We start from the raw sequence: 26,467 nt of genomic DNA on the forward strand, positions 1-26,467 counted from the left end.
TATCCCGCCCTAGAGTTGTTGTCTGCTCGCGGATGTTGGTAGCTATCTAGCGCCCGACTAATCATCTGCACGATACACACATTACAGCGTCCTCTTGCTGTGTCCGCCTATACGGCGCCGTGCACTTGCCTTGCGCTTTCCATACCCAAGCCAGTGTGGTTGGTGGCGTCCGTCAGTGCGGCATTGCTCGCACTCCTGTGCATTTATATATTTATATTTAGTTTCCTTACACACGCAGTTGCGGTGTAGTGCCAGCGAGGGTCTAATCGGACTTCAATCCCAGTTGGGGTTAAGTACGCTGACTACTCGCTCGCGCTTTAGGTGCGGTACCGCGATCCTGTAACATAGTAACATAGTAACATAGTTAGTAAGGCCGAAAAAAGACATTTGTCCATCCAGTTCAGCCTATATTCCATCATAATAAATCCCCAGATCTACGTCCTTCTACAGAACCTAATTGTATGATACAATATTGTTCTGCTCCAGGAAGACATCTGTGACACAACAGGATTGCTCCCTTCACGCTGGGTGAGGTTGAACCCACGTGTATATACTTTAGTGTACCGCCATATCGTCTGTATGTACTAGCAGCAGGTTTTCACCTGCACGGTGGACCCCGGACTGCGAACGCATCTATATCACCTTTCTTGGTGCGTTCCGCCAGTCCTAACATATAGTTTCTTCCCGTCTGACTTATTTTTTATTGTCAACAAAATAGGATTTTCCAGTAATTTATTTTTCACACTGTAGGTATGATTATGACTTCTCCCTGTGTGGGATTTTTGACATTTAACTCCTTCACCCTAAAGCCTGACCAAGCCAATTTTTACAATTCTGACCACTGTTATTTTAAAAGGTAATAACTCTGGAAGGCTTGAATGGATCCCACTGATTCTAAGACTGTTTTTGTGACATATTGTACTTCATGACAGTTGGAAGATGTATTTGACATGACATGTTTATTTCAGAAAAAATCAGAAATGTGCAATTTTGCAATTTTCAAACTTTTAAATTTGTATGCCCTTAAATCAGAGTTCCCACATGTCTACTTTACATCAGCACAATTTTTGAAACATAAACATGATAAACAATACCCAAAAGTGACACCGTTCTAAAAACCGCACCCCTCAAGGTGCTCAAAAGAACATTAAAGAAGTGTAACCCGTCAGGTGCTTCACAGAAATTTTTGCAACGTGGAAGGAAAAAATAAACATTTAACTATTTTTCACAAAAAAATTCCTTTAGACCCAATTTTTTTTACTTTCACAAGGATAACAGAAGAAAACGGACCATACAATTTTTTAAGGAAAAAAAATCAGCTCACCATGTCTTTTATCTTGACCTATGTGATCACCAAACACCTCGCACGGACCAGGGTGAAGTAGCCACAATGAATCCAACAGAAAAGCAGGTGTGTCCAAACTAAGTCATGATCTAAGACCACCAGGTCGAAACGCGTAAATCGTCATTAGGTTCTATAGCCAGTGTGTACTGAGTGCTGGATACCATATATATGGATATATTTTTAATTTATTTTCATTAAAAGTTATTTTTTACCTTCACCACTCGCTAGACACACCTGATTTTCTGTTGCATACAATTTGTTGTGCATTTTCTCCTGAGCATGCCAATATGCCATAGGTGGGGGAAAACCAATGTTTCAGCGCACGGCAGTGCTCGGGATCGAAGAAGCACCATTTGATTTTTTTATGCAAAATTTGCTGGCATAATTAGCAAGGCCATGTTGTGTTTAGAGAGCCCTTGACGTGCATAAGCAGTGGAAACCCCCCACAAGTGACATCATTTTGGAAACTAGACCCCTAAGGCAACTTATTTAGATATGTATTGAGCACTTTGAACCCCCAGGTGCTTCACAGAAGTTTATAACATTGAGCTGTGGGGAAAAAACAATAACACATTGTTCACACAAAAATGTTTTTAGCCCCAAATTTTGCATTTTCAGAAGGTTAACAGGAGAAATTGCACCATACAATTTGTTGTGCAATTTCTCCTGGAGTATACCATTACCCAATATCTGGAGAAAAACTACTTTTGAGGCACAGTTCAAAGCTCAGAAAGGAAGAAGCGCCATATAAGAGTTCTTATTTTGCTGGACTGGTTTGACTGTGCCATATCACAATAGAAGAGCCTCTGAGGTGCCAGACCAGCAGAACCCCCCATAAGTGACCCCATTTTACTGCGGATTGCACTAAATAAAAATATTAATAGAGTGCAATCGCAACCCGGGGTCCACCGTGCAGAGATGACAAACTGCTGCTAGTGAACAATGCCAGAAGTAAACAAGCGATCAGCTTAAATGCACTGTGTTAAAAGCCACACAGTGTGAATAGAAGTCAGAGTACCCAGCTCAGTTACTGCACAGAGTGGTACTACTAAAGTAAGCTACGTACTAAACCCTGTTAAACAAGATTGCCTTGCGCAGGCGTGTACTACGGAGGACACAGCATGAACTTCAACCCAATATTGCGGCCAGCATGCAGCCAGCGGGTAAGGAAAGGGTGAATCAAACACCCAAAACCCCCGCCCATATGACCACAAACCTGTCCCGACCCATTTTCAGGTGACAGGTTCCCTTTAAGTTCCACTCCAAACACTCATGCCCAGTTTGTTGAGACATCGCCCGCGGGCCAATCTGGAGCAGCCACATCACCAGAGCAGCTAACGTCCGACCACCAATGAGCAGACACCACATCACGGATATGCTCAGTAAGGTGATCTCTGGACTTACACTGGTGCAGCCTTGTGCTCTGGAGTGTATCACTGGTTACCATAGACTGGGCTGGAGAGCCAGCAGTAACCAAGCGTATATCATGAGCCTGAGCAAGACGCTAGGACCGACAACTGTGCTGAGCAGCACTAGTAGCGGCTGGGCCAGAATGGGAGACCACAGCACCAGACAAAGCTTGGGATCTATCCAGCTCTGCAGGAGAATCCCAACACCCAACACACCACTCAATGAGTTCATGTAGGGGTGCAGCGATCATAATTGACACCACAGATGTGTCAAAGAATTTTATACCATTGGGCAGTAAAGAAAAAATAATTACATTTTGTAATGAAATTACATTTTCCCACCAAGATTGTGTGTTAACCCCAGATTTTCCATTTTCATACTGGTAAATAGGTAAAACTTATCGTGTCCCACAATTTTTGCTTAATGTAAAAATACCCTATATATGGCTGTAGAGTACTGCTTAACCACACGGCGAGACTCGCTATTTACCTCTTGAAGCACAGATTTTCATAGAATAGTTTGCAGACTCCATATAAAGAGACTCTAAGTGCTAGAAAAGCATAATCCCCCAACAAGTGATATTACAAAGCAGGATATAATCCACAAAAATGAGTATGTATGGTTAGCAATGGACGTAAAACTTAACTTTTATTATCTCCAAATGAGAAACATGCAAAGTGCCCACTAAAATCACCTAAGTGAAAAAAAAAATATAACGAACATGACACTACAAGACACAATGAAGGGGGAGGGGGGGATAAAAATACTGATGACAATGGAATAGTATGCTCCTGTGGGAGCCTATACCAAAAAAGAGTGTCAGAACGTGATTCTTAACATAAAGTTCAAACCTGGTCTCGCACCGGAAAGGCTTAAAGATAAGCGACACAAGAATCACCACACTAGGCTTTATGTCAACCAAGTTGTCACAGACAGCAAATTAAGTAGGAATTACCGTGAGTGCACCTATAATAGTGAACCTATTTTCTAAATTATAGCCCTACGGGAATTTATCTACAGGTGCAGTGACGATTTTGACTCCATGGGTGTTTTCCAAAAACAAGCAGCAGTGCATATTGATGAGTGAAAATTGCTAATGTGCTATTGTAGCTATTGTATTGTACATTATAGTGCCTAGTCTGTTGTAGTCACCAGTATGTTATGCCCAGCTCGTGCTTCTGGAGACACGCATCTGTAAATTAGGCAGGCTCTCATAGCTACAGAAAAGCCAAACATGTGTACGTTAAATGTGGTTTAAGCACACTGGCTCAAAAGGGAAAGTGGGTCATTTGGAATTTGAGAGTGCAGAATTCACTGCTTTTCTTTTGGAGGGTGAGGTACCACAGTGCTTTTCCATAGCCTTTGCACTACCAGTAATGTGGAACCCCCCAATATATCTGCTTCATTATAGGGAATCCTCTGCCTGGGGTTCCATCTGAGTCACGTATTTCAGAGATTTACATGGAAACCTGGTGTAAGCACTTATTGTAGAGCGCAGGAAAAATGTGCACAGAGCCTTACTGTGATCTTTCGGAGGCTGAATGAACAAGGCAACAGCAGGTGAAGAATTTGTTTTATTTATTTTTTATGACGTTTCTCGTGATTAGACAACTTTATTCTTCAAGTCAGTACGATTACAGCAATACCACATTTATATTTTTTTTATGTTTTGGAGCTCTTACACAATAAAAAAAAAAATTTGCATCACTTTATTCTGAGTGGCTTTTTTTTGCAGGACAAGATTATGTTTTCAGCAGTATCATTTTTATTTCCATTCATCTTTATAGCGTTTTATTGCACTTTTTGTTTAACGGTATGATGATAAAGCATAGTTTTTGCCTCTTTTTTTATGGTATTCACTGATGGGGTTAACTAGATAACAGTTTTATAGGTCGGGTCATTCCGGTCACGACAATACCAAATATCTGCACTTTTTTTTTTACATAAATTTATTGGATTAATATTTTTTAATTTTTTTGTTCTTTATTTGGGTATTTTAAAAAAATGTTTACACAATTTTTATTAACTTTTTTTTTACATTGTTCCACTATGGTACATCATCCTTACACTGACAGATCACTGATCTGATACTCTGCAATGCTTCTGCAGTGCAGTGCATCAGAGTAGCGTCTGACAGGCAGGGAGGAGGCATGTCAGATCCTGCTCTTAGCAGGCGCTTATAGGGTCACCATTGAGACCATCGGAACAATCGCATCGCTTTGTGCTGATGGGAGAAGACAAGGAGATCACTCCCTCTGTGATGTTCCTTAAGGTCGCTGTCACAATATACAGCGCATGCATGATGCAATAATTTAAAGGGGTTCGACAACCCCCTTCTCATTCCTCATATTTGGTCCTGTAAAAATAACACTACTTAAGTAAACCTCCCATGCTGGTGTCGTTCCAGTGATGTCGGCACTTGCATTTCTGGGGTCTATGTGAGGTTGTTACATTATGTGAGCCCTGAACCCAATCAGCACTGGTGGCACTGTCCCCACCCTCAGACAAACTGAACAATAAGAGGAAGTCAGAGAGCAGCCGCAGACCTGGCTTCCTGTTGATGTTCAATACGTCCGAAGGCGGAGACAGTGATTGTGCGCAGGGTTCATGAGATGTAGCAATCTCACACGAGCACAGGGGATGTGAATGCCGACACAGCTGAAAAGGCACTGGCAAGGAAAGGGAGTATAAGTGATTTTATTTTAACAAGGCCAAACTTGAGGAATGACAAGGGGTTGCCCTGTTAATTGACAATCCTTTTAAGAAAATATAATTTTTGGTTAAAACATTTCCAACATTCTGGACATGAAAAAATGCTTCTCTCCTGAATGAGTTCTTTGGTGTATAACAGCATCTGATTTCTGGCTAAAACATTTCCCACAATCTGAACATGAAAAAGGCTTCTCCCCTGTGTGAATTCTCTGATGTCTGATAAAACTTGATTTCTGGTTAAAACATTTTCCACAATCTGAACATGAAAAAGGCTTCACCCCTGTGTGAATTCTCTGATGTCTGATAAAATTTGATTTCTGATTAAAACATTTTCCACATTCTGAACATAAAAAAGGCTTCTTTCCTGTGTAGGTTCTTTGGTCACTATCAAGATACACTTTCCGGTTAAAATATTTTCCACTTTCTGAAAATGAAAAAGGTGTCTCTTCTGTATGACTTCTCTGATGTTTATTAAGAGTTGATTTCTGTGTAAAACATTTCCCACATTCTAAACATGAAAATGGCTTCTCCCCTGTGTGTGTTCTCTGGTGCTTCACCAAATCTGATTTCTGGTTAAAACATTTCCCACATTCTGAGCATGAAAAAGGTTTCTCTCCTGTGTGAATTCTCTGATGCTTAACAAAATCTGGTTTATGGCTAAAATATTTCCCACATTCTGAACATGAAAAAGGCTTCTCCCCTGTGTGAATTCTCTGGTGCACAACAAGATACGATTCTCGATTAAAGCATTTCCTACATTCTGAACATGAAAAAGGCTTCTCCCCTGTGTGGATTCTCTGGTGCCTATCAAGATGTGCTTTCACTGTAAAACATTTCCCACATTCTGAACATGAAAAAGGCTTCTCTCCTGTATGGGTTCTCTGATGCTTAACCAAATCTGGTTTCTGTGTAAAACATTTCTCACATTCTGAACATGAAAAAGGCTTCTCCCCTGTGTGGGTTCTCTGGTGCATAACAATATCTGATTTACGGCTAAAACACTTCCCACATTCTGAACATGAAAAAGGTTTCTCCCCTGTGTGGATTCTCTGGTGCTTAACAAAATGTGATTTAAGGCTAAAACATTTCCTACATTCTGAACAAGAAAAAGGTTTTTCCCCTGTATGGGTTCTTTGGTGCATAACAACATCTGATTTTTGGTTAAAACGTTTCCCACATTCGGAACATGAAAACGGCTTCTCCCCTGTGTGAATTCTCTCATGCCTAACAAGATCTGATTTCTGGTTAAAACATTTCCCACACTTGGAACAAGAAAATCTATTCTCTGCTTTGTGAATTTTTTGATGCTTAAGAAAAGAATTTTCAAGGGGAAAACGATTTCCATTTTCTGAACATGAAAATAGCTTCTTTGCTTTTGGAGCAGTTTGTTTTTTAATGCTTATTTTGTAACTTTGATTTTCCTTAGTAGTCAGTAATGAATCAGAAGACAGGACCTGTTTCAAAGGAGCAGATGATAGATCTTTGCTATGAAGGGATGATGGTATATCTGGAGTAATGGCATTCACTTCAAGTGTATTCTGTGGGATCTCAAGATCATCCACTTTAAAAATTGAAGATGTCAGCTGTCCCTCTGATCTTCTAGTACAGTCATCTGCCAAGAATAAAACCAATTATTTATTATACAAAAATATTGAATTATTGACAGTCCTAATTAGGTGAACCAGTAGAGCATGGTGTTCAACTGTTTGTTCATTCTGCCTCCCAAATAAGAAATAAAAAGCCACCAAATGTTATGTAGAAAAAATTAGCTTCTAAAAATGTTAGGCTAAACCATTAGCAAACCGCACATGTAGGCGTTGTATAAATAAAGGGTATAGTTACCACGAAGAAGCACCCGGGGACCCACCACACCCGACGCGCGTTTCGCAATGAAATGCTTCGTCCAGGGGTGGTTGGGTACTGGCCAGAGGGGGATTATAAGAGGGTCATGACCAATAGAAGCAGAGAAGAAATGATACCGGCACCTGAATAAAGAGAGTCCTGATGAGATGACGTCCCGAGCAATGCAGGCGCGCCAGCGCGAAAGAACCGGAAGTGACGGCGCCGACCAGGCTCCAGGCAACAGCGCAGCCGCGGGCAAAGAGCAACCGTCACTACAACAAATAGAGAAGAACACCAAAAAAAGACACATTCAAGAAAAAACACCAAAAACAGGCAAAGATGCTTCCCTGTCTAAATAGGCCTCAATACAAATGCACAAGCAGGGTGCAGCGGACCCAAACAAAATAGCAAATGCACAGGTGCAATACCTAATGCACCAATGCACTAAGATAAAATACTCTGTATGTGGCGTGTTCACACAAGGAAAACAAAGCATCTGGCTACAGTCTATTAATAACGCCCTATGGCGGGCTGCCCAGAGTATTTTATCTTAGTGCATTGGTGTACCACACGGCCAAACCCTTATTGAAGGCTGGCTGTTTCATTAGGTATTGCACCTGTGCATTTGCTATTTTGTTTGGGTCCGCTGCACCCTGCTTGTGCATTTGTATTGAGGCCTATTTAGACAGGTAAGCATCTTTGCCTATTTTTGGTGTTTTTTCTTGAATGTGTCCTTTTTTTGGTGTTTTTCATGTTAGAGTAGGACTGGCAATACGTAAGGACCCTTGGCGTGGGTTGCCAGCTTCCATATTATGGCCCTAATATCAACTAATACCTTACATATATTTATATGTTTTTTTTGCACGTATATTTTTTGCAGGGTGCAGCTGGGCCCAAATTGTTCTGTACACTGTGGCCTCTGTTCACACGGGATGCATTTTAGCACTGGGCAGCCCGCCATAGGGCGTTATTAATAGGCTGTAGCCAGATGCTTTGTATTCCTTGTGTGAACACGCCACATACAGAGTATTTTATCTTAGTGCATTGGTGTACCACACGGCCAAACCCTTATTGAAGGCTGGCTGTTTCATTAGGTATTGCACCTGTGCATTTGCTATTTTGTTTGGGTCCGCTGCACCCTGCTTGTGCATTTGTATTGAGGCCTAACAAATAGAGAAGGCGCGGCCAAGAATAGAAGGCGGCCAAACTTGGTTACTAGCGCAGGCACATAATCGAATAGTAGTGGTTGCCAGGGACGCGTACAGCCAGCAATGTAGTTGAACCGCGCACGCGCACAAATAAGGAGAAAACAAAGCCGCACAAGCGCAAACATCAGAAACAGGCAGCCTAGGCTACAATAATGCAGGAAATAAATAAATCATTGCAGCAACCGTTACTATGGCAAATGGAGAAGGCGCGGCCGAGAATAGAAGGCGGCCGTGCTTAGTTACTAGCGCAGAGCGCATAAACAAATAGTGGTGGTTGCCAGGGACGAGTACAGCCGGCAATGTAGTTAAACCGCGCACGCACACAAATAAAGAGAAAGATAAGCCACACTAGCGCAAGCGTCAGAAACAGGCAGCCTAGGCTGCAACAATGCAAGCCCTAGATAAAATCATAACAAGTGAACCAAAAATAAGAACTAAAGTAGAGCGCAACAAAGTAAAGAAATGCACAAATAAATAGATTTATTTGTGCATTTCTTTACTTTGTTGTTTTCAGTATTTATTATTTTTTGTGTTTGGTTTCGTTATGCTTGGTTTGCTTTTCCTGTATTTGGGTTTGGTGTCCCTAGTCATTAGTACTTACATATTTTTATGCGGTCTTTTACTCTTGACCACTTGCTATTTTTGTGGGTTTATATTAATACTAGCTATTGAACCCGTTCTACGCCCGGGTGGCGAGCATTTATATTGGTATATGGTCTCCATCCTGGTATGTGCTGCTCCATCCTGCGTCCCCATCCTGTCATGTGCTGCTCCATCCTGCGTCCCTGTCATGTGCTGCACCCATCCTGCGCCCCCATCCTGTCATGTGCTGCACCCATCCTGCGTCCCCATCCTGTCATGTGCTGCACCCATCCTGCGTCCCCATCCTGTCATGTGCTGCACCCATCCTGCGCCCCCATCCTGTCAGGTGCTGCACCCATCCTGCGTCCCCATCCTGGTATCTGCTGCACCCATCCTGCGTCCCCATCCTGCGTCCCCATCCTGTTATGTGCTGCACCCATCCTGCGTCCCCATCCTGTCATGTGCTGCACCCATCCTGCGTCCCCATCCTGTCATGTGCTGCACCCATCCTGCGTCCCCATCCTGTCATGTGCTGCACCCATCCTGCGCCCCCATCCGGTCATGTGCTGCACCCTTCCTGCGTCCCCATCCTGTCATGTGCTGCACCCATCATGTGTCCCCATTCTGTCATGTGCTGCACCCATCCTGCGTCCCCATCCTGTCATGTGCTGCACCCATCCTGCGTCCCCATCCTGGTATGTGCTGCACCCATCCTGCGTCCCCATCCTGCATCCCCATCCTGTCATGTGCTGCACCCATCCTGCGTCCCCATCCTGTCATGTGCTGCACCCATCCTGCGTCCCCATCCTGTCATGTGCTGCACCCATCCTGCGCCCCCATCCTGTCATGTGCTGCACCCATCCTGCGTCCCTATCCTGGTATGTGCTGCACCCATCCTGCGTCCCCATCCTGTCATGTGCTGCACCCATCCTGCGTCCCCATCCTGTCATGTGCTGCACCCATCCTGCGCCCCCATCCTGTCATGTGCTGCACCCATCCTGCGTCCCCATCCTGTCATTTGCTGCACCCATCCTGCGTCCCCATCCTGCGTCCCCATCCTGTCATGTGCTGCACCCATCCTGCATCCCCATCCTGGTATGTGCTGCACCCATCCTGCGTCCCCATCCTGTCATGTGCTGCACCCATCCTGCGTCCCCATCCTGGTATGTGCTGCACCCATCCTGCGTCCCCTGTTGTGAATTCTGTGGCTGAATTCACTTCTGTGGTCACAAGTGGTATTGCAGTCTCTGGGCTTCCTCCCTCAGGTGTTTTGGTGAGCTCGTTGGCTGCCTTGCTATTTAGCTCCACCTGAGTCTGTCTTCCTTGCTCCTTGTCAATGTTCCAGTGTTGGATCTGAGCTACTGCATCTTTCCTTGGGCCTGCTGCTCTCCTAGATAAGTGCTTCTAGTTTGTTTTCTGTTTTTTCTGTCCAGCTTGCTATTAACTTTTGCTGGAAGCTCTGAGAAGCAAAGGGGTGCACCGCCGTGCTGTTAGTTCGGCACGGTGGGTCTTTTTGCCCCTTTGCGTGGTTTTCGTTTTAGGGTTTTTGCTGTGCCCCTGTGTTGTGTCAACCTGATGTTTCTCTTCCGTTCCAGGTCGAGGTTGATGCTTCTGAGATTGGTGCAGGGGCGGTTTTGTCACAGAGAGGTTCTGGTTGCTCAGTGTTCAAACCATGTGCTTTCTTTTCCAGGAAATTTTCTGCTGCTGAGCGTAATTATGATGTGGGCAACCGAGAGTTGCTGGCCATGAAGTGGGCATTCGAGGAGTGGCGTCATTGGCTTGAGGGTGCTAAGCATCGCGTGGTGGTTTTGACTGATCATAAGAACCTTACTTATCTTGAGTCTGCCAAGCGCTTGAATCCTAGACAGGCCCGTTGGTCGTTATTTTTTGCTCGTTTTGATTTTGTGATTTCATACCTTCCGGGCTCTAAAAATGTGAAGGCGGATGCTCTGTCTAGGAGTTTTGTGCCCGACTCTCCGGGGTTATCTGAGCCGGCGAGTATCCTCAAGGAAGGAGTCATTGTGTCTGCCATCTCCCCTGATTTGCGGAGAGTGTTGCAGAAATTTCAGGCTAATAAACCTGATCGTTGTCCGGCCGAGAAACTGTTCGTCCCTGATAGGTGGACTAGTAAAGTTATCTCTGAACTTCATTGTTCGGTGCTGGCCGGTCATCCAGGAATCTTTGGTACCAGGGAGTTGGTTGCTAGATCCTTCTGGTGGCCGTCTCTGTCACGGGATGTGCGTGCTTTTGTGCAGTCCTGTGGAATTTGTGCTAGGGCTAAGCCCTGCTGTTCACGTGCCAGTGGGTTGCTTTTGCCCTTGCCGGTCCCGAAGAGGCCTTGGACACATATTTCGATGGATTTCATTTCTGACCTTCCCGTTTCTCAAAAGATGTCGGTCATTTGGGTGGTCTGTGATCGCTTTTCTAAAATGGTCCATCTGGTGCCCTTGGTTAAATTGCCTTCCTCCTCTGATTTGGTGCCTTTGTTCTTCCAGCATGTGGTTCGTTTACATGGCATTCCTGAGAATATTGTTTCTGACAGAGGTTCCCAGTTTGTCTCGAGGTTCTGGCGAGCCTTTTGTGGTAGGATGGGCATTGACCTATCTTTCTCCTCGGCCTTCCATCCTCAGACTAATGGCCAGACCGAACGAACCAATCAGACCTTGGAAACATATCTGAGATGTTTTGTTTCCGCTGACCAGGATGATTGGGTGTCATTTTTGCCGTTGGCTGAGTTCGCCCTTAATAATCGGGCCAGCTCGGCTACCTTGGTCTCTCCATTTTTCTGCAATTCTGGGTTCCATCCTCGTTTCTCTTCAGGACAGGTTGAGTCTTCGGACTGTCCTGGTGTGGATTCTGTGGTGGACAGGTTGCAGCAGATCTGGACTCAGGTAGTGGACAATTTGACCTTGTCCCAGGAGAAGGCTCAGCTTTTCGCTAATCGCAGACGCCGTGTGGGACCCCGACTTCGTGTTGGGGATCTGGTTTGGTTATCTTCTCGTCATATTCCTATGAAGGTTTCCTCTCCTAAATTTAAACCTCATTTTATTGGTCCGTATAGGATTTCTGAGATTCTCAATCCGGTGTCTTTTCGTCTGACCCTCCCAGACTCCTTTTCCATACATAATGTATTCCATAGGTCGTTGTTGAGGAGATACGTGGCACCTATGGTTCCATCTGTGGAGCATCCTGCCCCTGTTTTGGTGGAGGGGGAATTGGAGTATATTGTGGAGAAGATTTTGGATTCTCGTGTCTCTAGACGGAAACTCCAGTATCTGGTCAAATGGAAGGGTTATGCTCAGGAAGATAATTCCTGGGTTTTTGCCTCTGATGTCCATGCCCCAGATCTTGTTCGTGCCTTTCATGTGGCTCATCCTGGTCGGCCTGGGGGTTCTGGTGAGGGTTCGGTGACCCCTCCTCAAGGGGGGGGTACTGTTGTGAATTCTGTGGCTGAATTCACTTCTGTGGTCACAAGTGGTATTGCAGTCTCTGGGCTTCCTCCCTCAGGTGTTTTGGTGAGCTCGTTGGCTGCCTTGCTATTTAGCTCCACCTGAGTCTGTCTTCCTTGCTCCTTGTCAATGTTCCAGTGTTGGATCTGAGCTACTGCATCTTTCCTTGGGCCTGCTGCTCTGCTAGATAAGTGCTTCTAGTTTGTTTTCTGTTTTTTCTGTCCAGCTTGCTATTAACTTTTGCTGGAAGCTCTGAGAAGCAAAGGGGTGCACCGCCGTGCTGTTAGTTCGGCACGGTGGGTCTTTTTGCCCCTTTGCGTGGTTTTCGTTTTAGGGTTTTTTGTAGACTGCATAGTTCTCTTTGCTATCCTCGCTCTGTCTAGAATATCGGGCCTCACTTTGCTGAATCTATTTCATTCCTACGTTTGTCTTTTCATCTTGCTAACAGTCATTATATGTGGGGGGCTGCCTATTCCTTTGGGGTATTTCTCTGAGGTAAGTCAGGCTTGTATTTCTATCTTCAGGCTAGTCAGCTCCTCAGGCAGTGCCGAGTTGCATAGGTAGTGATAGGCGCAATCCACTGCTGCTTATAGTTGTGTGAGGATAGATCAGGTACTGCAGTCTACAGAGATTCCACGTCTCAGAGCTCGTCCTATTGTTTTTGCTTATTGCCAGATCTCTGTATGTGCGCTGATTACTGCACGCTGTGTTGCCTGATTGCCAGCCATAACAGTCCCCATCCTGGTATGTGTTGCAACCATCCTGCGTCCCCATCCTGCATCCCCATCCTGGTATGTGCTGCAACCATCCTGTGTCCCCATCCTGCCATGTGCTGCACCCATCCTGCGTCCCCATCCTGGTATGTGCTGCACCCATCCTGCGTCCCCATCCTGTCATGTGCTGCACCCATCCTGCGCCCCCATCCTGTCATGTGCTGCACCCATCCTGCGTCCCCATCCTGTCATGTGCTGCACCCATCCTGCGCCCCCATCCTGTCATGTGCTGCACCCATCCTGCGTCCCCATCCTGTCATGTGCTGCACCCATCCTGCGTCCCCATCCTGGTATGTGCTGCAGCCATCCTGCGTCCCCATCCTGTCATGTGCTGCACCCATCCTGCGTCCCCATCCTGGTATGTGCTGCAACCATCCTGCGTCCCCATCCTGCATCCCCATCCTGTCATGTGCTGCACCCATCCTGCGTCCCCATCCTGTCATGTGCTGCACCCATCCTGCGTCCCCATCCTGTCATGTGCTGCACCCATCCTGCGCCCCCATCCTGTCATGTGCTGCACCCATCCTGCGTCCCTATCCTGGTATGTGCTGCACCCATCCTGCGTCCCCATCCTGTCATGTGCTGCACCCATCCTGCGTCCCCATCCTGTCATGTGCTGCACCCATCCTGCGCCCCCATCCTGTCATGTGCTGCACCCATCCTGCGTCCCCATCCTGTCATTTGCTGCACCCATCCTGCGTCCCCATCCTGCGTCCCCATCCTGTCATGTGCTGCACCCATCCTGCATCCCCATCCTGGTATGTGCTGCACCCATCCTGCGTCCCCATCCTGTCATGTGCTGCACCCATCCTGCGTCCCCATCCTGGTATGTGCTGCACCCATCCTGCGTCCCCTGTTGTGAATTCTGTGGCTGAATTCACTTCTGTGGTCACAAGTGGTATTGCAGTCTCTGGGCTTCCTCCCTCAGGTGTTTTGGTGAGCTCGTTGGCTGCCTTGCTATTTAGCTCCACCTGAGTCTGTCTTCCTTGCTCCTTGTCAATGTTCCAGTGTTGGATCTGAGCTACTGCATCTTTCCTTGGGCCTGCTGCTCTGCTAGATAAGTGCTTCTAGTTTGTTTTCTGTTTTTTCTGTCCAGCTTGCTATTAACTTTTGCTGGAAGCTCTGAGAAGCAAAGGGGTGCACCGCCGTGCTGTTAGTTCGGCACGGTGGGTCTTTTTGCCCCTTTGCGTGGTTTTCGTTTTAGGGTTTTTGCTGTGCCCCTGTGTTGTGTCAACCTGATGTTTCTCTTCCGTTCCAGGTCGAGGTTGATGCTTCTGAGATTGGTGCAGGGGCGGTTTTGTCACAGAGAGGTTCTGGTTGCTCAGTGTTCAAACCATGTGCTTTCTTTTCCAGGAAATTTTCTGCTGCTGAGCGTAATTATGATGTGGGCAACCGAGAGTTGCTGGCCATGAAGTGGGCATTCGAGGAGTGGCGTCATTGGCTTGAGGGTGCTAAGCATCGCGTGGTGGTTTTGACTGATCATAAGAACCTTACTTATCTTGAGTCTGCCAAGCGCTTGAATCCTAGACAGGCCCGTTGGTCGTTATTTTTTGCTCGTTTTGATTTTGTGATTTCATACCTTCCGGGCTCTAAAAATGTGAAGGCGGATGCTCTGTCTAGGAGTTTTGTGCCCGACTCTCCGGGGTTATCTGAGCCGGCGAGTATCCTCAAGGAAGGAGTCATTGTGTCTGCCATCTCCCCTGATTTGCGGAGAGTGTTGCAGAAATTTCAGGCTAATAAACCTGATCGTTGTCCGGCCGAGAAACTGTTCGTCCCTGATAGGTGGACTAGTAAAGTTATCTCTGAACTTCATTGTTCGGTGCTGGCCGGTCATCCAGGAATCTTTGGTACCAGGGAGTTGGTTGCTAGATCCTTCTGGTGGCCGTCTCTGTCACGGGATGTGCGTGCTTTTGTGCAGTCCTGTGGAATTTGTGCTAGGGCTAAGCCCTGCTGTTCACGTGCCAGTGGGTTGCTTTTGCCCTTGCCGGTCCCGAAGAGGCCTTGGACACATATTTCGATGGATTTCATTTCTGACCTTCCCGTTTCTCAAAAGATGTCGGTCATTTGGGTGGTCTGTGATCGCTTTTCTAAAATGGTCCATCTGGTGCCCTTGGTTAAATTGCCTTCCTCCTCTGATTTGGTGCCTTTGTTCTTCCAGCATGTGGTTCGTTTACATGGCATTCCTGAGAATATTGTTTCTGACAGAGGTTCCCAGTTTGTCTCGAGGTTCTGGCGAGCCTTTTGTGGTAGGATGGGCATTGACCTATCTTTCTCCTCGGCCTTCCATCCTCAGACTAATGGCCAGACCGAACGAACCAATCAGACCTTGGAAACATATCTGAGATGTTTTGTTTCCGCTGACCAGGATGATTGGGTGTCATTTTTGCCGTTGGCTGAGTTCGCCCTTAATAATCGGGCCAGCTCGGCTACCTTGGTCTCTCCATTTTTCTGCAATTCTGGGTTCCATCCTCGTTTCTCTTCAGGACAGGTTGAGTCTTCGGACTGTCCTGGTGTGGATTCTGTGGTGGACAGGTTGCAGCAGATCTGGACTCAGGTAGTGGACAATTTGACCTTGTCCCAGGAGAAGGCTCAGCTTTTCGCTAATCGCAGACGCCGTGTGGGACCCCGACTTCGTGTTGGGGATCTGGTTTGGTTATCTTCTCGTCATATTCCTATGAAGGTTTCCTCTCCTAAATTTAAACCTCGTTTTATTGGTCCGTATAGGATTTCTGAGATTCTCAATCCGGTGTCTTTTCGTCTGACCCTCCCAGACTCCTTTTCCATACATAATGTATTCCATAGGTCGTTGTTGAGGAGATACGTGGCACCTATGGTTCCATCTGTGGAGCCTCCTGCCCCTGTTTTGGTGGAGGGGGAATTGGAGTATATTGTGGAGAAGATTTTGGATTCTCGTGTCTCTAGACGGAAACTCCAGTATCTGGTCAAATGGAAGGGTTATGCTCAGGAAGATAATTCCTGGGTTTTTGCCTCTGATGTCCATGCCCCAGATCTTGTTCGTGCCTTTCATGTGGCTCATCCTGGTCGGCCTGGGGGTTCTGGTGAGGGTTCGGTGACCCCTCCTCAAGGGGGGGGTACTGTTGTGAATTCTGTGGCTGAATTCACTTCTGTGGTCACAAGTGGTATTGCAGTCTCTGGGCTTCCTCCCTCAGGTGTTTTGGTGAGCTCGTTGGCTGCCTTGCTATTTAGCTCCACCTGAGTCTGTCTTCCTTGCTCCTTGTCAATGTTCCAGTGTTGGATCTGAGCTACTGCATCTTTCCTTGGGCCTGCTGCTCTGCTAGATAAGTGCTTCTAGTTTGTTTTCTGTTTTTTCTGTCCAGCTTGCTATTAACTTTTGCTGGAAGCTCTGAGAAGCAAAGGGGTGCACCGCCGTGCTGTTAGTTCGGCACGGTGGGTCTTTTTGCCCCTTTGCGTGGTTTTCGTTTTAAGGTTTTTTGTAGACTGCATAGTTCTCTTTGCTATCCTCGCTCTGTCTAGAATATCGGGCCTCACTTTGCTGAATCTATTTCATTCCTACGTTTGTCTTTTCATCTTGCTAACAGTCATTATATGTGGGGGGCTGCCTATTCCTTTGGGGTATTTCTCTGAGGTAAGTCAGGCTTGTATTTCTATCTTCAGGCTAGTCAGCTCCTCAGGCAGTGCCGAGTTGCATAGGTAGTGATAGGCGCAATCCACTGCTGCTTATAGTTGTGTGAGGATAGATCAGGTACTGCAGTCTACAGAGATTCCACGTCTCAGAGCTCGTCCTATTGTTTTTGGTTATTGCCAGATCTCTGTATGTGCGCTGATTACTCCACGCTGTGTTGCCTGATTGCCAGCCATAACAGTCCCCATCCTGGTATGTGTTGCAACCATCCTGCGTCCCCATCCTGCATCCCCATCCTGGTATGTGCTGCAACCATCCTGTGTCCCCATCCTGCCATGTGCTGCACCCATCCTGCGTCCCCATCCTGGTATGTGCTGCACCCATCCTGCGTCCCCATCCTGTCATGTGCTGCACCCATCCTGCGCCCCCATCCTGTCATGTGCTGCACCCATCCTGCGTCCCCATCCTGTCATGTGCTGCACCCATCCTGCGCCCCCATCCTGTCATGTGCTGCACCCATCCTGCGTCCCCATCCTGTCATGTGCTGCACCCATCCTGCGTCCCCATCCTGGTATGTGCTGCAGCCATCCTGCGTCCCCATCCTGTCATGTGCTGCACCCATCCTGCGTCCCCATCCTGGTATGTGCTGCAACCATCCTGCGTCCCCATCCTGCGTCCCCATCCTGGTATGTGCTGCAACCATCCTGTGTCCCCATCCTGTCATGTGCTGCACCCATCCTGCGTCCCCATCCTGTCATGTGCTGCACCCATCCTGCGTCCCCATCCTGTCATGTGCTGCACCCATCCTGCGTCCCCATCCTGGTATGTGCTGCACCCATCCTGCGTCCCCATCCTGCATCCCCATCCTGTCATGTGCTGCACCCATCCTGCGTCCCCATCCTGTCATGTGCTGCACCCATCCTGCGTCCCCATCCTGTCATGTGCTGCACCCATCCTGCGCCCCCATCCTGGTATATGCTGCACCCATCCTGCGTCCCCATCCTGGTATGTGCTGCACCCATCCTGCGTCCCCATCCTGTCATGTGCTGCACCTATCCTGCGTCCCCATCCTGGTATGTGCTGCAACCATCCTGCGTCCCCATCCTGGTATGTGCTGCAACCATCCTGCGTCCCCATCCTGGTATGTGCTGCAACCATCCTGCGTCCCCATCCTGCGTCCCCATCCTGTCATGTGCTGCACCCATCCTGCGTCCCCATCCTGGTATGTGCTGCACCCATCCTGCGTCCCCATCCTGGTATGTGCTGCAACCATCCTGCGTCCCCATCCTGGTATGTGCTGCAACCATCCTGCGTCCCCATCCTGGTATGTGCTGCAACCATCCTGCGTCCCCATCCTGCGTCCCCATCCTGTCATGTGCTGCACCCATCCTGCGTCCCCATCCTGGTATGTGCTGCACCCATCCTGCGTCCCCATCCTGGTATGTGCTGCAACCATCCTGCGTCCCCATCCTGGTATGTGCTGCAACCATCCTGCGTCCCCATCCTGTCATGTGCTGCACCCATCCTGCGTCCCCATCCTAGTATGTGCTGCAACCATCCTGCGTCCCCATCCTGCGTCCCCATCCTGTCATGTGCTGCACCCATCCTGCGTTCCCATCCTGGTATGTGCTGCACCCATCCTGCGTCCCCATCCTGTCATGTGCTGCACCCATCCTGCGTCCCCATCCTGGTATGTGCTGCACCCATCCTGCATCCCCATCCTGCGTTCCCATCCTGGTATGTGCTGCACCCATCCTGCGTCCCCATCCTGTCATGTGCTGCACCCATCCTGCGTCCCCATCCTGGTATGTGCGGCACCCATCCTGCGTCCCCATCCTGCATCCCCATCCTGGTATGTGCTGCAACCATCCTGCGTCCCCATCCTGCGTCCCCATCCTTGTATGTGCTGCAACCATCCTGCGTCCCCATCCTGCGTCCCCATCCTGGTATGTGCTGCAACCATCCTGCGTCCCCATCCTGCGTCCCCATCCTGGTATGTGCTGCAACCATCCTGCTTCCCCATCCTGTCATGTGCTGCACCCATCCGGGGGCCTGAGCAGGCGGGGACACCGACGCGCTGTGAGGGTCAGGTGCTGGTATGGCCGCCAGCTCAGCCCCCCCAGCACTTACTATACTCACCTGTCTGTCCAGTTCCAGCGCTGCGCGCCGCCATCTTCCCAGGCTCCTGGATGTGACTGTTCAGTCAGAGGGCGGCGCCGGCACACATTAAGCGCGTCATCGCGCCCTCTGAACTGAAAGTCACAGGCCGAAGACCGGGAAGATGGCGGCGCTCAGCGGTGGAACGCAGGACAGGTGAATATGGCCGATACTCACCCTCCTGGCGGTCCCTGCTTCTCTGTTGGAGATCGCGGTGTGCGTTCAGTGTGAACGCATACCGCGATCTCCCGGGAGCGTCACTCTGTGAGGCCCAGACTGCGCCGGCGCTTGCGCCTGCACAGTCTATAAAGGCTTCGGACAGAGTGACGCTCCCATCGTTATATTATAGATAGACTGGTCTCTATGTTATTTTGTGCTTTGGTTCCTTTGTACTTATATGTTGGCTATGATGCGCTTTCTATACGCATGTTCGTCGTTAGGTTCTTTTGCATTGCGCTCTACTTTAGTTCTTATTTTTGGTTCACTTGCTATGATTTTTTCTGCTGCGTCTTGGTGCGCTTGCGCAGGCTGGTATGCTTTTCGCTCTATTTTTGGCCACCACTATCGTTCTAATATGCGCTTGCATTTGGATTTATCTAGGGCTGTGTCCTAATCCTGGCCGCAATTATTTATTTCTTGCATTGTTGTAGCCTAGGCTGCCTGTTTCCGACGCTTGCGCTAGTGTGGCTTATCTTTCTCTTTATTTGTGTGCGTGCGCGGTTTAACTACATTGCCGGCTGTACTCGTCCCTGGCAACCACCACTATTTGTTTATGCGCTCTGCGCTAGTAACCAAGTACAGCCGCCTTCTATTCTCGACCATGCCTTCTCCATTTGCCATAGTAACGGTTGCCGCAATGATTTATTTATTTCCTGCATTATTGTAGCCTAGGCTGCCTGTTTCTGATGTTTGCGCTTGTGCAGCTTTGTTTTCTCCTTATTTGTGCGCGTGCGCGGTTCAACTACATTGCCGGCTGTACGCGTCCCTGGCAACCACTACTATTCGATTATGCGCCTGCGCTAGTAACCAAGTTTGGCCGCCTTCTAATCTTGGCCGCGCCTTCTCTATTTGTTGTAGCGACGGTTGCTCTTTGCCCGCGGCTGCGCTGTTGCCTGGAGCCTGGTCGGCGCTGTCACTTCCGGTTCCGGTTCTTTCGCGCTGGCGCGCCTGCATTGCTCGGGACGTCATCTCATCAGAACTCTCTTTACTCAGGTGCCGGTATCATTTCTTCTCTGCTTCTATTGGTCATGACCCTCTTATAATCCCCCTCTGGCCAGTAGCCAACCACCCCTGGACGAAGCATTTCATTGCGAAACGCGCATCGGGTGTGGTGGGTCCCCGGGTGCTTCTTCGTGGTAACTATACCCTTTATTTATACAACGCCTACATGTGTGGTTTGCTAATGGTTTAGCCTAACATTTTTATGTCTATGTAGTGGGCTATCGCTTACTAGCCTTTTACTTCGTACCCATTATTGCACATATTTATTTATTTTGCACAATTGCTTTATGCGTATTTATTTGCATATTACTTATTGTTATCTTGTATATTATTTAGACACTGTTATCTGTAATCTTTATACCACTGCCGCATATGTTGTTTTTACTGAGGTTGCCCCCGAGTGAGTCCCACCTTTGCTGCTGCACTGGTGGCTACTGCCCTGTTTTTATTCTATTTATGTATATTCAATAAAGTTTGTATTTTTTGCTATATATTTTTTGGTCCTTTTTGTGAAGGTTTGTTCTTTGGTATTTTCAAACCACATTTAGCATCCATGTATTTGGTATTTCTACAGAGTAAAGAACCCACTTAGTTTACAGTATGTGTGTGTATCCTGGAACACATTCTGGGCACTATGTGTTGGGTAATAAAATGGCAAATTTCTACTCTCCAACTTCCACTGCGTGCCAATTTCAGGAAAGTGTCCGTGGAGTCAAAAGAGTCACTCCTCCTATAGATTAATACACTGAGGGTTGTAATTTCCAAAATGGTGTCATTTTATGGGGATTTCTAGTGCTCTGGTTTTCTGCCATTTTGTTATATTGGGGCTTCTGCAAATGACGTGTCCCATCTCCTCTGAGATCAGCTCCTGAGACGTCTGCTTCCGTTACCAGGAGCCACCTTATTGATTTTGTAGGCAGCGCTGGTAATGGAGGAAACGACATAACCAAAAACTCAAGCCACTAAGGTTAGGGTGCCTGGGACCTGTTGTACCATCTAGTCTGGCAGTATGTGTGCACGTGCTGTCCCGCTACAGTAATACTAGAGTAATCTGCTCCCTGCTTCAGCCAATTGGAAAGCACCACATCCTACAAAATCGTGAAGCATATTCTGGAAGCTGCCAGATACAGCCTTGTTCTTCTCTGGTTCAGTCCTCTGTGCTCCATTCTCGTCTGGTGTATTTGCTTCCTGTTGTATCCCTGGCCTGTTTACTGACTACTCGTGCGTTCTGATTTCATATTTTTTCTGCCATCCTGGTTCTGACTCTGCTACCTAACTATTCTTCATCCAATCTTACACCACTGAACAGTGAGCAACACCGCGGCCCACTCCTAGAGGTCTTTGTGCAAATCCAGATGCATGTAGAGGGGTTAAAGAGTGATGAGCAAGATAATACCTAGGATCTGGAAAATAGGGATTTTTGTGTACTCACCGTAAAATCCTTTTCTCCAAGCCAATCATTGGGGGACACAGGGCCATGGGTGTTATGCTGATGCCACTAGGAGGACACTAAGTTAACACAAAGAATAACTCCTCCCCTGCAATATACACCCTCCTGCTGGCTCTAAGTGAACCAGTTCAGTAACAAAGCAGTAGGAGCTTAACAATTAACAAGAATGAACTATGTCAAAACCAGGTCAACACAGAAAAAAATAAAGCCAATAGGTTAACAGGGTGGGTGCTGTATCCCCCAATGATTGGCTTGGAGAAAAGGATTTTACAGTGAGTACACAAAAATCCCTATTTCTCCTATGCCTCATTGGTGGACACAGGACCATGGGACGTCCTAAAGCACTCCCTGGGTGGGAAACAATCCACTGCAATTGCTCTTCGTACCACTGCAATTGCTCCTTGTACCCACAAGTTACAGATGCGGTACTGCCGCCTGCAAAATTCTTCTGCCGACGGACGCATCTGCTGAGGTCTGAGAATGGGCATGGTAATGTTTCGTAAACGTACGCAGGCTGGACCAGGTCGCAGCCCTGCAGACTTGTGCTGCCGACGCCTGGTGCCGGATGGCCCAAGACGCCCCCACTGACCGAGTAGAATGAGCCTTAATCCCTGCTGGGACGGAGTGACCTCTAACTCGGTTGGACTCCTGGATAGCTGAACAAATCCACTTGGCTATCGTAGCCTTGGAAGCGGCTAGACCTTTCCTTGGCCCTTCCGGGAGCACAAACAGGGCATCTGACCTGCGGAAAGACGCCGTCCTCGAGACGTATCTCCTAAGAGCTCTCACCAAATCCAGGGTGTGGAGAGCCTTCTCAGTGCGATGTACCGGCGCCGGGCAAAGTGAAGGCAAGACAATCTCTTCATTGTGGTGGAAAAATGAGACAACTTTCGGTAGAAAAGATGGGGATGTTCTCAAAACCACCTTATCCTGATGAAAAATGAGGAAAGGAACTTGACAAGACAAGGCCGCCAGCTCTGAAACTCGTCGGATGGACGTGACCACAACCAGGAAGGCAACCTTCCATGACAGAAAAGACATGGAAACATCCTGCAGAGGCTCAAAAGGAGCCTCCTGCAAGACTCCGAGGACCAAATTAAGGTCCCATGGTTCCAACGGCATCTTGTAGGGCGGCACCACATGGGAGACTCCCTGAATGAATGTCTTCACCTGTAATCAGTTGGCAATTTTACGTTGGAACAGGACTGACAAGGCTGAAATCTGCCCTTTGAGAGAACTAAGGGCGAGACCTAAGTCCAGACCCGACTGAAGGAATTTGAGGATGGAAGGAACTGAAAATTCAAGAGGAGAGCATCCTCGGTCCTGGCACCATGAGAAGAAGGTCTTCCAAATGCGATGATATATACGCATGGATGTATATATGAAATCGGGACCGGGCCTGTTGTTGCTGGTTCCGAAAGGGCCGAAGGGGTCTTTGTTGTAGAAGAAATTTACTCTTCCCTCCAGTGGCATCGGAAATTAATTGGTCGAGTTTTTCGCCAAAAAGCCCTGATATGGAAGAGAAGTCAATGACTTTTTGGAAGTCGAATCCGCACGCCAGTCCCTGAGCCATAAGGATCTCCGGATGGTGATGGCGTTTGCTGCTGCTTGAGAAGAACAGCTAGCAGCGTCCAGGGATGCGGTAACTAAGAAATCTCCCGCTCTGGCTATCTGAGTAGCGAGGTCTGCTATCTCGGGGGGGGGGGGGGGGGGGGGTGAGGTCGGTATCCAGAACCACTGCGGACAAGGCCTCAGCCCAGTGGGTCATAGCCTTAGCCACCAACGTAGCAGCAAAAGATGGGAAGAGTGCGACTGCTGAGGCCTCAAAGGCTGAATGCACCATATTGTCAATCTGACGATCGGTTGGATTTTTAATAGAGGCGCCCTCCGAAGAGGATAAAATAGATTTAGTAGCCAGGCGTGATACCGGAGGATCTACCAGGGGAGATTGAGACCAATCTTTTCTTAGGCGAAGGGATATTTTGATTCCATCGGCTTCTGCCCTGTGAATCGTTTATCAGGACGGATCCTGTGAGATTCAACAATTTCCTTAAATTCTGGATGAGTAGCGAATATATTGTGAGCTTGCTTGGTCCTCTTAAAGGACACGGCATGATCCGTTTTAGATAAAGGTTCCTCCTCAAGTTTCAAAGCCTTACTTCCTGGCTCAAAGAGTCGAGAGTCTCCTGATCGTGATGAAATTCCTGATCTAGGGACGTGTCAGAATCGTCCTCTGAAACAGGTGCTCTGCTAGCCCCAATGGAAGGGGAGCGAGAAATAGAGCTCTCAGAACCCGAATCCCAGTGATGGTCTGGGGACATAGCATGAGTCCTTTTTCTGGAAGGGCGGGAGCCCCTTGGCAAGGTACAACCCCTAGAGTACAAGGGGTTTTGAGGATCGGAAGCATCGTCCGTAAGAGTGGCCTGGTTAGAGGAGGGGTCTCGGAACGATTCTAACGCTTTTGCCAGGGAAGCCATAGACCGGGTAAGGGAGGTAGCCCACTCAGGGGGACCAGGCTCACTAGGTTCGGCATCAGTAACATGTGGTTCCTGAACAGTCGCCGGTTCACAAGCTGTGCATAATGCAGTATTATGACCCAGAGGTAATGAGACTTTACAAGAGGTACATGCAGCAAAAAATACTGTGTGGGTTTTCACAGACTTTTTGTGAGGCCTTGATTGAGACATAGTACCCTTGAGGAGAGCGCTTACTAGCAGGGGAAAGGTTAAGATATGTATCTGCAGCTTACCCAGGTTCTGTGTCTTGAGTCCCCAGGGGAGGTCCGCAATGTATGTGAAGGCTGTATATCGGTTGACCGCGGATCCAGAGATTAGGAAGGCTGGAATAAAAAACGCTGCAGGATCAGCGCTGGGTGTCCCAAGATGGTCGCAGAGATCTGTGAGAGCGCTTCTCATGGAACGAGAAGAGCTGGAAAAGATGGGCGGCGGTAATTGTCGGTGGGCGTGGCCAAGGACTCCGGCCTGTATGAGGAGAAAAGCCGGGGACTAAATTTAAAAAACTTGCGGTTGCGGCCTGTTGCCAGTAGCGGCGCCGCAACCGCTATTAGTGCCATCCTGAGGTAGCGCTCGTACATCAAAAATGGGCGCTGCGGACCAACCACGGACCTGGGTTTAGCCCTTTAGAGGTGCGGACCTTCCATACCCCCGGGACCAGGACCCCCAGCGCCTTGGCCCCCGCAGTTTACTCACTATAGATGTGGTGGGCCAGTGCTCAATCCACCGTCGCTTTAGTCAGGGAGGGGGTGGAGACCTTCTGCCACCTTGCGTCATCCGCTATATCGGTGGTGATGCAGAGGGGGGCTGCAAGGACGCCATACACATTATGTACGGCTATGCACCTGGCTCCAGGAGAGGTAGATGGAGGGCTACTCCATGTGGTCGCCTGCTATGGAGGGGGGAGATCAGAACGCGAAGGAACCATCGCCCAGAAAGTGAGCTCAGGGCTGGCATCCAATGTTGCAGGAAAGGATACGGGAGGAGCGCTCCACGTACTTGCCTGTTGATGATTCGGGGGAGATCGGAACCTAGAAAGGATCAGTCGCCCCCATTCGCTCCTTTAAGGGAAAAAATAGAACAAAAATTAAAAATTTAAATAAAAACGGTGGGGACTGAATTAGACACTAAGCAAGAACTGGTTCACTTAGAGCCAGCAGGAGGGTGTATACTGCCGGGGAGAAGTTATTCTTTATGTGTTAACTTAGTGTCCTCCTAGTGGCAGCAGCATAACACCCATGGTCCTGTGTCCCCCAATGAGGCGTAGGAGAAATGAAGACGTCTGTTCGTGGTGGCCATATTTAATGGTGCCAGGTGACACTGAACAGTGCCCCCAATACATTGTGTCTGCAAACTGTTCCAGCAAGATCTGCATTTAAATAGCTAAATAGCACTCATTATATTCTTAATCCTGCCACATGCTCAGACAGTAGTGTACAACAGTATATATGGTATTGTGCAATTATAGGAAAATAATTTGTCATGTCCACTTGTTTCCTTATCCTTTGTGAAGAATTCCAAAGTTATCACCTCATAAAGTGAAAGAAAAATGGGCCCTGATTAGGAAAACTGGCTGTGGGAAGTGGTTAAAGGGAACCTGTCACCTCAAATTGGGGGAATATTCAAATGAGTTTTCACCAGTCCGATGGGCGGCGTTTCCTCTTCATTTCTCCACCCCGTCCGTCCCTGTTGTCCGCAATATGTTAGTGAATTAGAGTACGTGTGCGCATAGTTGGCACGTGCGCAATGCAATCTTCGGTGGTGCATGCACAGTATGTTTTGCCCAACTGCAGGCAAAGCCGAAAAGCATTACTACGCATGCGCCTGCTGTTGTGAATTCTGTGGCAGAGCTCCCTCCTGTGGTCACAAGTGGTACTTCGGCTGGTTCTCTCTGTGAGCTTCCGTTGGTGGAGGAAAGTGGTACTGCGGCTTCTGAGTTTCCTTCCTCAGGTGATGTGGTGAAGTCGTTGGGTGCTGCTCTATTTAACTCCACCTAGTGCTTTGATCCTGGCCTCCAGTCAATGTTCCAGTATTGGACCTGTTTCCTCCTGGATCATTCCTGTGGCCTGCTGCTCTGCATATCTAAGTTCCTCTTTGCTATTTGTTTGCTGTTTTTTTCTGTCCAGCTTGTCAATTTGTTTTTTACTGCTTGCTGGAAGCTCTGGGACGCAGAGGGTGTACCTCCGTGCCGTTAGTTCGGT

At 48.1% G+C, this 26,467-nt stretch overlaps 1 pseudogene; it reads right to left on the reverse strand.

Annotated features, from left to right (window-relative positions):
* Positions 1-4,311: 4,311 nt before the first annotated feature.
* The window catches only part of LOC138663578 (zinc finger protein 271-like), an 80,982-nt pseudogene continuing 58,826 nt past the window's right edge, over positions 4,312-26,467 (reverse strand).

The sequence above is a fragment of the Ranitomeya imitator genome, chromosome 2 (assembly GCF_032444005.1).
Source record: "Ranitomeya imitator isolate aRanImi1 chromosome 2, aRanImi1.pri, whole genome shotgun sequence".
Lineage (NCBI taxonomy): Eukaryota > Metazoa > Chordata > Amphibia > Anura > Dendrobatidae > Ranitomeya > Ranitomeya imitator.